Source organism: Meriones unguiculatus, chromosome 20 (assembly GCF_030254825.1).
Source record: "Meriones unguiculatus strain TT.TT164.6M chromosome 20, Bangor_MerUng_6.1, whole genome shotgun sequence".
NCBI classification, from domain to species: domain Eukaryota; kingdom Metazoa; phylum Chordata; class Mammalia; order Rodentia; family Muridae; genus Meriones; species Meriones unguiculatus.
The window spans coordinates 3,887,501-3,900,120 of NC_083367.1; positions in this window are offsets into that span (position 1 = coordinate 3,887,501).

The window sequence follows — 12,620 nt, forward strand, 5'->3', positions numbered from 1 at the left end:
CATGTGTGTCACTCGCTCAATTAGGAATATAGGAAAACCGAAAAGTGTTATCTCGCACTGTACGGCACAGAAACTAGTTTCCATCGAAAGAACAGAAAAGCAAAGCACAACTTTGTAAACTAAATCACATAAGTGTCGCCCGTTCAATTATTACAACAGGAAAACTGAAAAGTGATATATCACACTGTACAGCACAGAAACAAGTTTCCAAGAAGAACAGAAACCCAAAGCACTACTTTGTAAACTAAATCACATGTGTGTCACTCGCTCAATTAGGAATACTGGGAAACCGAAAAGTGTTATCTCACACTGTATGGCACAGAAACAAGTTTCCAAAGAAAGAAAAGAAACGGAAAGCACAACTTTGTAAACTAAATGACATATGTGTCGCCTGTTCAATTATTATAAGAGGAAAATTGAAAAGTGATATAACACACTGTACAGCACAGGAACATGTTTCCATCGAATGAACATAAACGCAAAGCACAACTTTGTAAACTAATTCACATACGTGTCGCCTGTTCAATTATTATAACAGGAAAACTGAAAAGTGATATATCACATTGTACAGCACAGGAACATGTTTCCATCGAAAGAACAGAAACGCAAAGCACAACTTTGTAAACTAATTCACATTTGTGTCGCCTATTCAATTATTATAACAGGAAAACTGAAAAGTGATATAACCCTAACCCTAACCCTAACCCTAAGGCCCTAACCCTAAGCCTAACCCTAACCCTAACCCTAACCCTAACCCTAACCCTAACGCTAACCTTATCCCTTACCCAGCCCTAACCTAACCCTAAACCTAACCCTAACACTAACCCTAACCCTAACTTGTTCCTAACAGGAACAAGTTTCCAACGAAAGAAAGTAAATGAAAAGCAGTACTTTGTAAACTGAATCACATGTGTGTCGCTCGCTCAATTAGGAATACAGGGAAACCGAAAAGTGTTATCTCACACTGTATGGCACAGAAACAAGTTTCCAAAGAAAGAACAGAAACGGAAAGCACAACTTTGTAAACTAAATGACATACGTGTCGCCTGTTCAATTATTATAAGAGGAAAACTGAAAAGTGATATAACACACTGTACAGCACAGGAACATGTTTCCATCGAAAGAACAGAAACGCAAAGCACAACTTTGTAAACTAATTCACATACGTGTCGCCTGTTCAATTATTATAACAGGAAAACTGAAAAGTGATATATCACATTGTACAGCACAGGAACAAGTTTCAAATGAAAGAACAAAAAAGAAAATCACTAATTTGTAAACTAAATCACATGTGTGTCGCTAGCTCCATTAGGAATACAGGAAAACGGAACAGTAATATATCTCACTGTACAGCACAAGAACAAGTTTCCAACGAAAGAACAGAAAAGCAAAGCACTACTTTTAAACAGAATCACCTGTGTGTCTCTCGCTCAATTAGGAATACAGGAAAACTGAAAAGTGTTATCTCGCACTGTATGGCACAGAAACAACTTTCCATTGAAAGAAGAGAAACGCAAAGCACAACTTTGTAAACTAATTCACATATGTTTCGCCTGTTCAATTATTATAACAGGAAAACTGAAAAGTGATATAACCCTAACCCTAACCCTAACCCTAAGGCCCTAACCCTAACCCTAACCCTAACCCTAACCCTAACCCTAACCCTAACCCTAACCCTAACCCTAACGCTAACTCTATCCCTTACCCAGCCCTAACCTAACCCTAACCCTAACCCTAACCCTAACCCTAACGCTAACCCTAACTTGTTCCTAACAGGACCTAACAGGAACAAGTTTCCAATGAAAGAAAGTAAATGAAAAGCACTACTTTGTAAAGTGAATCACATGTGTGTCACTCGCTCAATTAGGAATACAGGAAAACCGAAAAGTGTTATCTCGCACTGTACCGCACAGAAACTAGTTTCCATCGAAAGAACAGAAAAGCAAAGCACAACTTTATAAACTAATTCACATACGTGTCGCCTGTTCAATTATTATAACAGGAAAATTGAAAAGTGATATATCACATTGTACAGCACAGGAACAAGTTTCAAATGAAAGAACAAAAAAGAAAATCACTAAATGGTAAACTAAATCACATGTGTGTCGCTAGCTCCATTAGGAATACAGGAAAACGGAACAGTAATATATCTCACTGTACAGCACAAGAACAAGTTTCCAACGAAAGAACAGAAAAGCAAAGCACTACTTTTAAACAGAATCACCTGTGTGTCCCTCGCTCAATTAGGAATACAGGAAAACTGAAAAGTGTTATCTCGCACTGTACGGCACAGAAACAACTTTCCATTGAAAGAACAGAAACGCAAAGCACAACTTTGTAAACTAATTCACATATGTTTCGCCTGTTCAATTATTATAACAGGAAAACTGAAAAGTGATATAACCCTAACCCTAACCCTAACCCTAAGGCCCTAACCCTAACCCTAACCCTAACCCTAACCCTAACCCTAACCCTAACCCTAACGCTAACTCTATCCCTTACCCAGCCCTAACCTAACCCTAACCCTAACCCTAACCCTAACCCTAACGCTAACCCTAACTTGTTCCTAACAGGACCTAACAGGAACAAGTTTCCAACGAAAGAAAGTAAATGAAAAGCACTACTTTGTAAAGTGAATCACATGTGTGTCACTCGCTCTATTAGGAATACAGGAAAACCGAAAAGTGTTATCTCGCACTGTACCGCACAGAAACTAGTTTCCATCGAAAGAACAGAAAAGCAAAGCACAACTTTGTAAACTACATCACATACGTGTAGCCCGTTCAATTATTACAACAGGAAAACTGAAAAGTGATATATCACGCTGTACAGCACAGAAACAAGTTTCCAAGAAGAACAGAAACCCAAAGCACTACTTTGTAAACTAAATCACATGTGTGTCGCTCGCTCAATTAGGAATACAGGGAAACCGAAAAGTGTTATCTCACACTGTATGGCACAGAAACAAGTTTCCAAAGAAAGAACAGAAACGGAAAGCACAACTTTGTAAACTAAATGACATACGTGTCGCCTGTTCAATTATTATAAGAGGAAAACTGAAAAGTGATATAACACACTGTACAGCACAGGAACATGTTTCCATCGAAAGAACAGAAACGCAAAGCACAACTTTGTAAACTAATTCACATACGTGTCGCCTGTTCAATTATTATAACAGGAAAACTGAAAAGTGATACATCACATTGTACAGCACAGGAACAAGTTTCAAATGAAAGATTAAAAAAGAAAATCACTAATTTGTAAACTAAATCACATGTGTGTCGCTCGCTCCATTAGGAATACAGGAAAACTGAACAGTAATATATCTCACTGTACAGCACAAGAACAACTTTCCAACGAAAGAACAGAAAAGCAAAGCACTACTTTTAAACAGAATCACCTGTGTGTCGCTCGCTCAATTAGGAAACAGGAAAACTGAAAAGTGTTATCTCGCACTGTACGGCACAGAAACAAGTTTCCAAAGAAAGAACAGAAACGGAAAGCACAACTTTGTAAACTAAATGACATACGTGTCGCCTGTTCAATTATTATAAGAGGAAAACTGAAAAGTGATATAACACACTGTACAGCACAGGAACATGTTTCCATCGAAAGAACAGAAACGCAAAGCACAACTTTGTAAACTAATTCACATACGTGTCGCCTGTTCAATTATTATAACATGAAAACTGAAAAGTGATATATCACATTGTACAGCACAGGAATATGTTTCCATCGAAAGAACAGAAACGCAAAGCACATCTTTGTAAACTAATTCACATATGTGTCGCCTATTCAATTATTATAACAGGAAACTGAAAAGTGATATAACCCTAACCCTAAGGCCCTAACCCTAACCCTAACCCTAACCCTAACCCTAACCCTAACCCTAACGCTAACCTTATCCCTTACCCAGCCCTAACCTAACCCTAAACCTAACCCTAACACTAACCCTAACCCTAACTTGTTCCTAACAGGAACAAGTTTCCAACGAAAGAACGTAAATGAAAAGCACTACTTTGTAAACTGAATCACATGTGTGTCGCTCGCTCAATTAGGAATACAGGGAAACCGAAAAGTGTTATCTCACACTGTATGGCACAGAAACAAGTTTCCAAAGAAAGAACAGAAACGGAAAGCACAACTTTGTAAACTAAATGACATACGTGTCTCCTGTTCAATTATTATAAGAGGAAAACTGAAAAGTGATATAACACACTGTACAGCACAGGAACATGTTTCCATCGAAAGAACAGAAACGCAAAGCACAACTTTGTAAACTAATTCACATAAGTGTCGCCTGTTCAATTATTATAACAGGAAAACTGAAAAGTGATATATCACATTGTACAGCACAGAAACAAGTTTCAAATGAAAGAACAAAAAAGAAAATCACTAATTTGTCAACTAAATCACATGTGTGTCGCTCGCTCCATTAGGAATACAGGAAAACTGAACAGTAATATATCTCACTGTACAGCGCAAGAACAAGTTTCCAATGAAAGAACAGAAAAGCAAAGCACTACTTTTAAACAACAATCACCTGTGTGTCGCTCGCTCAATTAGGAATACAGGAGAACTGAAAAGTGTTATCTCGCACTGTACGGCACAGAAACAAGTTTCCATTGAAAGAACAGAAACGCAAAGCACAACTTTGTAAACTAATTCACATACGTGTCGCCTGTTCAATTATTATAACAGGAAAACTGAAAAGTGATATAACCCTAACCCTAACCCTAACCCTAAGGCCCTAACTCTAACCCTAACCCTAACCCTAAGGCCCTAACCCTAACCCTAACCCTAACCCCTAACCCTAACCGTAACCCTAACCCTAACCCTAACCCTAACCCTAACGCTAACCCTATCCCTTACCCAGCCCTAACCTAACCCCAACCCTAACCCTAACCCTAACCCTAACCCTAACCCTAACCCTAACCCTAACACTCACTTGTTCCTAACAGGAACAAGTTTCCAACGAAAGAACGTAAATGAAAAGCACTACTTTGTAAAGTGAATCACATGTGTGTCACTCTCAAAATTAGGAATACAGGAAAACCAAAAAGTGTTATCTCGCACTGTACGGCACAGAAACTAGTTTCCATCGAAAAAACAGAAAAGCAAAGCACAACTTTGTAAACTAAATCACATACGTGTCGCCCGTTCAATTATTACAACAGGAAAACTGAAAAGTGATATATCACACTGTACAGCACAGAAACAAGTTTCCAAGAAGAACAGAAACCCAAAGCACTACTTTGTGAACTAAATCACATGTGTGTCGCTCGCTCAATTAGGAATACAGGGAAACCGAAAACTGTTATCTCACACTGTATGGCACAGAAACAAGTTTCCAAAAAAGAACAGAAAGGGAAAGCACAACTTTGTAAACTAAATGACATATGTGTCGCCTGTTCAATTATTATAAGAGGAAAATTGAAAAGTGATATAACACACTGTACAGCACAGGAACATGTTTCCATCGAAAGAACAGAAACGCAAAGCACAACTTTGTAAACTAATTCACATACGTGTCGCCTGTTCAATTATTATAACAGGAAAACTGAAAAGTGATATATCACATTGTACAGCACAGGAACAAGTTTCAAATGAAAGAACAAAAAAGAAAATCCCTAATTTGTAAACTAAATCACATGTGTGTCGCTCGCTCCATTAGGAATACAGGAAAACTGAACAGTAATATATCTCACTGTACAGCACAAGAACAAGTTTCCAACGAAAGAACAGAAAAGCAAAGCACTACTTTTAAACAGAATCACCTGTGTGTCGCTCGCTCAATTAGGAATACAGGGAAACCGGAAAGTGTTATCTCACACTGTATGGCACAGAAACAATTTTCCAAAGAAAGAACAGAAACAGAAAGCACAACTTTGTAAACGAAATGACATACGTGTCGCCTGTTCAATTATTATAACAGGAAAACTGAAAAGTTATATAACCCTAACCCTAACCCTAACCCTAAGGCCCTAACCCTAACCCTAACCCTAACCCTAACCCCTAACCCTAACCCTAACCCTAACCCTAACCCTAACGCTAACCCTATCCCTTACCCAGCCCTAACATAACCCCAACCCTAACCCTAACCCTAACCCTAACTTGTTCCTAACAGGAACAAGTTTCCAACGAAAGAACGTAAATGAAAAGCACTACTTTGTAAAGCGAATCACATGTGTGTCACTCTCTCAATTAGGAATACAGGAAAACCGAAAAGTGTTATCTCGCACTGTACGGCACAGAAACTAGTTTCCATCGAAAGAACAGAAAAGCAAAGCCCAACTTTATAAACTAATTCACATACGTGACGCCTGTTCAATTATTATAACAGGAAAACTGAAAAGTGATATATCACATTTTACAACACAGGAACAAGTTTCAAATGAAAGAATAAAAAAGAAAATCACTAATTTGTAAACTAAATCACATGTGTGTCACTCGCTCCATTAGGAATACAGGAAAACTGAACAGTAGTATATCTCACTGTACAGCACAAGAACAAGTTTCCAACGATAGAACAGAAAAGCAAAGCACTACTTTTAAACAGAATCACCTGTGTGTCGCTCGCTCAATTAGGAATACAGGAAAACTGAAAAGTGTTATCTTGCACTGTACGGCACAGAAACAACTTTCCATTGAAAGAACAGAAACGCAAAGCACAACTTTGTAAACTAAATGACATACGTGTCGCCTGTTCAATTATTATAACAGGAAAACTGGAAAGTGATATAACCCTAACCCTAACCCTAAGGCCCTAACCCTAACCCTAACCCTAACCCCAACGCTAACCCTATCCCTTACACAGCCCTAACCTAACACTAACCCTAACCCTAACCCTAACCCTAACCCTAACTTGTTCCTAACACGAACAAGTTTTCAACGAAAGAACTTAAATGAAAAGCACTACTTTGTAAACTGAATCACATATGTGTCACTCGCTCAATTAGGAATACAGGAAAACCGAAAAGTGTTATCTCGCACTGTACGGGACAGAAACTAGTTTCCATCGAAAGAACAGAAAAGCAAAGCACAACTTTGTAAACTAAATCACATACGTGTCGCCCGTTCAATTATTACAACAGGAAAACTGAAAAGTGATATATCACACTGTACAGCACAGAAACAAGTTTCCAAGAAGAACAGAAACCCAAAGCACTACTTTGTAAACTAAATCACATGTGTGTCGCTCGCTCAGTTAGGAATACAGGGAAACCGGAAAGTGTTATCTCACACTGTATGGCACAGAAACAAGTTTCCAAAGAAAGAACAGAAGCGCAAAGCACAACTTTGTAAACTAAATGACATACGTGTCGCCTGTTCAATTATTATAAGAGGAAAACTGAAAAGTGATATAACACACTGTACAGCACAGGAACATGTTTCCATCGAAAGAACAGAAACGCAAAGCACAACTTTGTAAACTAATTCACATACGTGTTGCCTGTTCTATTATTATAACAGGAAAACTGAAAAGTGATATATCACATTGTACAGCACAGGAACATGTTTCCATCGAAAGAACAGAAACGCAAAGCACAACTTTGTAAACTAATTCACATATGTGTCGCCTATTCAATTATTATAACAGGAAAACTGAAAAGTGATATAACCCTAACCCTAACCCTAACCCTAAGGCCCTAACCCTAAGCATAACCCTAACCCTAACCCTAACCCTAACCCTAACCCTAACGCTAACCTTATCCCTTACCCAGCCCTAACCTAACCCTAAACCTAACCCTAACACTAACCCTAACCCTAACTTGTTCCTAACAGGAACAAGTTTCCAACGAAAGAACGTAAATGAAAAGCACTACTTTGTAAACTGAATCACATGTGTGTCGCTCGCTTAATTAGGAATACAGGGAAACCGAAAAGTGTTATCTCACACTGTATGGCACAGAAACAAGTTTCCAAAGAAAGAACAGAAACAGAAAGCACAACTTTGTAAACTAAATGACATACGTGTCGCCTGTTCAATTATTATAACAGGAAAACTGAAAAGTGATATAACACACTGTACAGCACAGGAACATGTTTCCATCGAAAGAACAGAAACTGAAAGCACAACTTTGTAAACTAATTCACATACGTGTCGCCTGTTCAATTATTATAACAGGAAAACTGAAAAGTGATATATCACATTGTACAGCACAGAAACAAGTTTCAAATGAAAGAACAAAAAAGAAAATCACTAATTTGTCAACTAAATCACATGTGTGTCGCTAGCTCCATTAGGAATACAGGAAAACTGAACAGTAATATATCTCACTGTACAGCACAAGAACAAGTTTCCAACGAAAGAACAGAAAAGCAAAGCACTACTTTTAAACAGAATCACCTGTGTGTCGCTCGCTCAATTAGGAATACAGGAAAACTGAAAAGTGTTATCTCGCACTGTACGGCACAGAAACAAGTTTCCATTGAAAGAACAGAAACGCAAAGCACAACTTTGTAAACTAATTCACATACGTGTCGCCTGTTCAATTATTATAACAGGAAAACTGAAAAGTGATATAACCCTAACCCTAACCCTAACCCTAAGGCCCTAACCCTAACCGTAACCCTAACCCTAACCCTAAGGCCCTAACCCTAACCCTAACCGTAACCCTAACCCCTAACCCTAACCCTAACCCTAACCCTAACCCTAACCCTAACCCTATCCCTTACCCAGCCCTAACCTAACCCCAACCCTAACCTTAACCCTAACCCTAACCCTAACCCTAACCCTAACACTAACTTGTTCCTAACAGGAACAAGTTTCCAACGAAAGAACGTAAATGAAAAGCACTACTTTGTAAAGTGAATCACATGTGTGTCACTCTCAAAATTAGGAATACAGGAAAACCGAAAAGTGTTATCTCGCACTGTATGGCACAGAAACTAGTTTCCATCGAAAGAACAGAAAAGCAAAGCACAACTTTGTAAACTAAATCACATACGTGTCGCCCGTTCAATTATTACAACAGGAAAACTGAAAAGTGATATATCACACTGTACAGCACAGAAACAAGTTTCCAAGAAGAACAGAAACCCAAAGCACTACTTTGTAAACTAAATCACATGTGTGTCGCTCGCTTAATTAGGAATACAGGGAAACCAAAAACTGTTATCTCACACTGTATGGCACAGAAACAAGTTTCCAAAGAAAGAACAGAAACGCAAAGCACACCTTTGTAAACTAAATGACATACGTGTCGCCTGTTCAATTATTATAAGAGGAAAACTGAAAAGTGATATAACACACTGTACAGCACAGGAACATGTTTCCATCGAAAGAACAGAAACGCAAAGCACAACTTTGTAAACTAATTCACATAAGTGTCGCCTGTTCAATTATTATAACAGGAAAACTGAAAAGTGATATATCACATTGTACAGCACAGAAACAAGTTTCAAATGAAAGAACAAAAAAGAAAATCACTAATTTGTCAACTAAATCACATGTGTGTCGCTCGCTCCATTAGGAATACAGGAAAACTGAACAGTAATATATCTCACTGTACAGCGCAAGAACAAGTTTCCAATGAAAGAACAGAAAAGCAAAGCACTACTTTTAAACAACAATCACCTGTGTGTCGCTCGCTCAATTAGGAATACAGGAGAACTGAAAAGTGTTATCTCGCACTGTACGGCACAGAAACAAGTTTCCATTGAAAGAACAGAAACGCAAAGCACAACTTTGTAAACTAATTCACATACGTGTCGCCTGTTCAATTATTATAACAGGAAAACTGAAAAGTGATATAACCCTAACCCTAACCCTAACCCTAAGGCCCTAACTCTAACCCTAACCCTAACCCTAAGGCCCTAACCCTAACCCTAACCCTAACCCCTAACCCTAACCGTAACCCTAACCCTAACCCTAACCCTAACCCTAACGCTAACCCTATCCCTTACCCAGCCCTAACCTAACCCCAACCCTAACCCTAACCCTAACCCTAACCCTAACCCTAACCCTAACCCTAACACTCACTTGTTCCTAACAGGAACAAGTTTCCAACGAAAGAACGTAAATGAAAAGCACTACTTTGTAAAGTGAATCACATGTGTGTCACTCTCAAAATTAGGAATACAGGAAAACCAAAAAGTGTTATCTCGCACTGTACGGCACAGAAACTAGTTTCCATCGAAAAAACAGAAAAGCAAAGCACAACTTTGTAAACTAAATCACATACGTGTCGCCCGTTCAATTATTACAACAGGAAAACTGAAAAGTGATATATCACACTGTACAGCACAGAAACAAGTTTCCAAGAAGAACAGAAACCCAAAGCACTACTTTGTGAACTAAATCACATGTGTGTCGCTCGCTCAATTAGGAATACAGGGAAACCGAAAACTGTTATCTCACACTGTATGGCACAGAAACAAGTTTCCAAAAAAGAACAGAAAGGGAAAGCACAACTTTGTAAACTAAATGACATATGTGTCGCCTGTTCAATTATTATAAGAGGAAAATTGAAAAGTGATATAACACACTGTACAGCACAGGAACATGTTTCCATCGAAAGAACAGAAACGCAAAGCACAACTTTGTAAACTAATTCACATACGTGTCGCCTGTTCAATTATTATAACAGGAAAACTGAAAAGTGATATATCACATTGTACAGCACAGGAACAAGTTTCAAATGAAAGAACAAAAAAGAAAATCCCTAATTTGTAAACTAAATCACATGTGTGTCGCTCGCTCCATTAGGAATACAGGAAAACTGAACAGTAATATATCTCACTGTACAGCACAAGAACAAGTTTCCAACGAAAGAACAGAAAAGCAAAGCACTACTTTTAAACAGAATCACCTGTGTGTCGCTCGCTCAATTAGGAATACAGGGAAACCGGAAAGTGTTATCTCACACTGTATGGCACAGAAACAATTTTCCAAAGAAAGAACAGAAACAGAAAGCACAACTTTGTAAACGAAATGACATACGTGTCGCCTGTTCAATTATTATAACAGGAAAACTGAAAAGTTATATAACCCTAACCCTAACCCTAACCCTAAGGCCCTAACCCTAACCCTAACCCTAACCCTAACCCCTAACCCTAACCCTAACCCTAACCCTAACCCTAACGCTAACCCTATCCCTTACCCAGCCCTAACATAACCCCAACCCTAACCCTAACCCTAACCCTAACTTGTTCCTAACAGGAACAAGTTTCCAACGAAAGAACGTAAATGAAAAGCACTACTTTGTAAAGCGAATCACATGTGTGTCACTCTCTCAATTAGGAATACAGGAAAACCGAAAAGTGTTATCTCGCACTGTACGGCACAGAAACTAGTTTCCATCGAAAGAACAGAAAAGCAAAGCCCAACTTTATAAACTAATTCACATACGTGACGCCTGTTCAATTATTATAACAGGAAAACTGAAAAGTGATATATCACATTTTACAACACAGGAACAAGTTTCAAATGAAAGAATAAAAAAGAAAATCACTAATTTGTAAACTAAATCACATGTGTGTCACTCGCTCCATTAGGAATACAGGAAAACTGAACAGTAGTATATCTCACTGTACAGCACAAGAACAAGTTTCCAACGATAGAACAGAAAAGCAAAGCACTACTTTTAAACAGAATCACCTGTGTGTCGCTCGCTCAATTAGGAATACAGGAAAACTGAAAAGTGTTATCTTGCACTGTACGGCACAGAAACAACTTTCCATTGAAAGAACAGAAACGCAAAGCACAACTTTGTAAACTAAATGACATACGTGTCGCCTGTTCAATTATTATAACAGGAAAACTGGAAAGTGATATAACCCTAACCCTAACCCTAAGGCCCTAACCCTAACCCTAACCCTAACCCCAACGCTAACCCTATCCCTTACACAGCCCTAACCTAACACTAACCCTAACCCTAACCCTAACCCTAACCCTAACTTGTTCCTAACACGAACAAGTTTTCAACGAAAGAACTTAAATGAAAAGCACTACTTTGTAAACTGAATCACATATGTGTCACTCGCTCAATTAGGAATACAGGAAAACCGAAAAGTGTTATCTCGCACTGTACGGGACAGAAACTAGTTTCCATCGAAAGAACAGAAAAGCAAAGCACAACTTTGTAAACTAAATCACATACGTGTCGCCCGTTCAATTATTACAACAGGAAAACTGAAAAGTGATATATCACACTGTACAGCACAGAAACAAGTTTCCAAGAAGAACAGAAACCCAAAGCACTACTTTGTAAACTAAATCACATGTGTGTCGCTCGCTCAGTTAGGAATACAGGGAAACCGGAAAGTGTTATCTCACACTGTATGGCACAGAAACAAGTTTCCAAAGAAAGAACAGAAGCGCAAAGCACAACTTTGTAAACTAAATGACATACGTGTCGCCTGTTCAATTATTATAAGAGGAAAACTGAAAAGTGATATAACACACTGTACAGCACAGGAACATGTTTCCATCGAAAGAACAGAAACGCAAAGCACAACTTTGTAAACTAATTCACATACGTGTTGCCTGTTCTATTATTATAACAGGAAAACTGAAAAGTGATATATCACATTGTACAGCACAGGAACATGTTTCCATCGAAAGAACAGAAACGCAAAGCACAACTTTGTAAACTAATTCACATATGTGTCGCCTA